Here is a 3047-nt window from a genome sequence, read left to right on the forward strand (position 1 = left end):
CCTGAATGTGCTGAAAGAGATGCCTTCAATAACTGAATTTCTGCCAGTTTTAATGTTCTGCAGATTATCTGCAAACAGGTAGCAACCCCTACATTTAGATTGCCTAACACTTTCAATTATAAAAGATGCCTGTGACTTTTTTACTTAGAAGCTTTAACACTTTTCTTGTTTGTGGCAGTTCTTTGAAACTTGGCAGGGACAAATCTTGGGGGCTAAAGACATGCTTTCCACTCGTTCTGTGAAATATTATTCAGGTTTGACTGAGTTGATAACCTATTGAAAATAATTATTTCCTTTCTTTCACTTGTGCTGCTCAGGGAAATTTTGGCAGCATATCAGAATAACCAACTAAAGAGCTGGGCCTGTGCTTCACTAAGAATACCTGGGATTTGACTGAGCACCTACAGTAGTGGGCACGGAGAGCTTACCCCCAATGACATATGGCACTAATGACCACTTCCCCCACCTTGGGATAAAGCCCTCTTGAGCTGCCAGCTAATGAAGTCTTATAGTTCAGTTGGTACAAGTGTGTACTGCAGTGCTGAAGGTTTAGGGTTCAAACCCTGCTGTTACATGGTATGGGAGGTTGTTACTGGTCTACCTAATAGAACTTGGTTTTTTACCTTTTTTTCTTTAAAAAAAAAAAAATCCTAAAATTACATGCCCAAAACAATCAAATGAACGTTATTTAGGTTGCAAAGTCAAGCACTCAAAATTTAGGACATTTCAGATGTACAGTTTCCTGGGCATCCTTAATGTGATTATATACTTTCTACATGACCCTTGCCTCATGCGCTGTACAAGATGGAAGCACAAAGGAGAAGAGTTAAGTTGCCCAGGCAACTGTAAATCGCTTGTAACGATGCAACTCCATTCATTATAATGCCACTGCTTTGGTGTAAATGAAGCTCCTCCCAGATTAAGTGTCGTCCTCTATGGCTACATCTACACTACAGCCGGGATCGATGCTCTGAGCTTGATCCACCGGCGGTTGATTTAGGGGGGTCTAGTGAAGACCCACCAGATAGACAGCAGATCGCTCTCCAGTCGACCCTGTACTCTACCCCCGACGAGAAGAGTAAGGTAAGTTGACAGGAGAGTTTCTCCCGTTAACCGCCCCCCACATTGTAGACCCTGTGGTAATTCGACCCAAGGTATGTTGACTTCAGCTACATTATTCACGTAGCTGGCGTTGCATAGCATAGGTCGACTTACCGCGGCAGTGTAGACACAGCCTATGTTGTAGCTAAGCAATTTCTAAATGTGAGAACTTTTTAGTGTTTTATGGATCTGCACAGAAACATCAAATCTAGATCAGCTAAAAAAATCACTGCTTATATCAAGTTGTATTTGAAAATGCTCTGTACTTAAACATCCACATGAAAGTCCCCTTACTTGTGCAGTTTAAGTTATAGAATTTGGGGCTGAAAAAATCTGAAGAGGTGCCAGGGGAGAACTGGGAGTTGCTAGACAAAGAAACTGGGACAAGTTGTAGGGTAGGGGAGGTCACAATGTTTGGGAGCCAGTGGGGATGGAGAACTTGGGCAGGAAGGAGAGAGAGGTTGGGAAGTGAGTGAACTGGACCAGGCTGGGCAAGTAGACTGGGATCAGAAGCCTGAGGAGTGGAGATCAGGACAATGAGTCAGTAGTGGAGTAAAGACGGACCTGGGACAGGTTCAAGGGGAGAAGAGGTCAGGCTTGCAGGGGATAATTGCGGAAGTCTGTACTTACTAGAGAACACTTCCTTCCAGAGCCTAGAATGGAACTCAAGATCTCTGAGTCTTGCTATTCCTGTGATACCAGAGATCTGTGAAACCTAGAGATGGTGAGAAAAATTCATTAAAACGGTTATCAGAAGAAAATGTATGACACACATGAAATTTTTCATGAAATTGTATCTATTCTGATAAGTCCCAAACTTTCAAAAAAAAATCATCTGAAGTTTTTAGCTTCAGTTTTATTTTGGAATGAAATTGTAGGAAATTTTAAAAAAAATTGACCAGCTTCTACTTATACTGATTGAAACATCTTATTTTATAAATCAGTGTCTTTTATTTTTGTTATAATGAAATAGCTTGACATTTTGACAGTAATTTTTTAAAAAAACCTGTTTAAAAACACTACATTTCACAAGGTTTTGTTAAACAAATTCAAAACTTTCTAAATTTGAATTTTTTAAATGAAATTTTCAGACTTTCCATTTCTCAGGAAATTTCTAATTGGAATTTGTTGTGATTGGAATGAAAACAAATTTTGAAATGTCAGTTTCCCACAAAACAAATTGTTTCACCCAGCTCTACTGAAGCCCACTGGGAAAGAGTCCTATATCACTTTGGTGCTGGTTCACATGGCGAATAACAGCCTACTATTGCTATCAGATACCCCGTTCGTTCAAGTGTCAAGCTAGCTCCCTGGATGGGAAAATAAAAACCTTTCCAACTGTTGATTTGTTCATGTTTAGAACATGCGAGAAGCTGACAGTTCCAGAGAAATGCACAACCTCCCTTTGCAAACTGTACCCACTGCCCATAATGTGTCTCCAGATATCTACCATACTTTCTGTAATTATGGAGTGTGGAATAGTCCACACTAGTAGCCAAACAGGTGGTAAAGCTAGAGAGAAACTTATTGACTGAGTCACTGTCCTAGTGTGGCTGGACCTAAAACAGAAGAAGAAATAGCCTTTCTATCCCTGGGAATGGAAAGTGTCTAGAATGGCACAAAAGCAGTAGACAAGATGAGTGGGGAAGAGAGTCTCATTTCAAACAAAGTATGTAATAAGCAGTGTCATGTCGTCCATCTTACTGGAAGTCTAATGGTAAATCTTTGAGGCCAGTGAAAGAATTAAATAACCTCCACTTTTCAGTCACTTGGAAGAATACGACGACCATATCAGCAGATTGGACTACTTTCTGAAACTCCCTGGCTTCCCTTGTGTTTTTCAGTTTTCCATCTCTTACCTTTCTACCCTAAATATACTGGTAAGTTACATTTTTGAGGGCTGGAGGGAGAATCTGGGAATCCTCTGCAAATTTAGGATTTGAAAT

Source organism: Mauremys mutica, chromosome 2 (assembly GCF_020497125.1).
Source record: "Mauremys mutica isolate MM-2020 ecotype Southern chromosome 2, ASM2049712v1, whole genome shotgun sequence".
NCBI classification, from domain to species: domain Eukaryota; kingdom Metazoa; phylum Chordata; order Testudines; family Geoemydidae; genus Mauremys; species Mauremys mutica.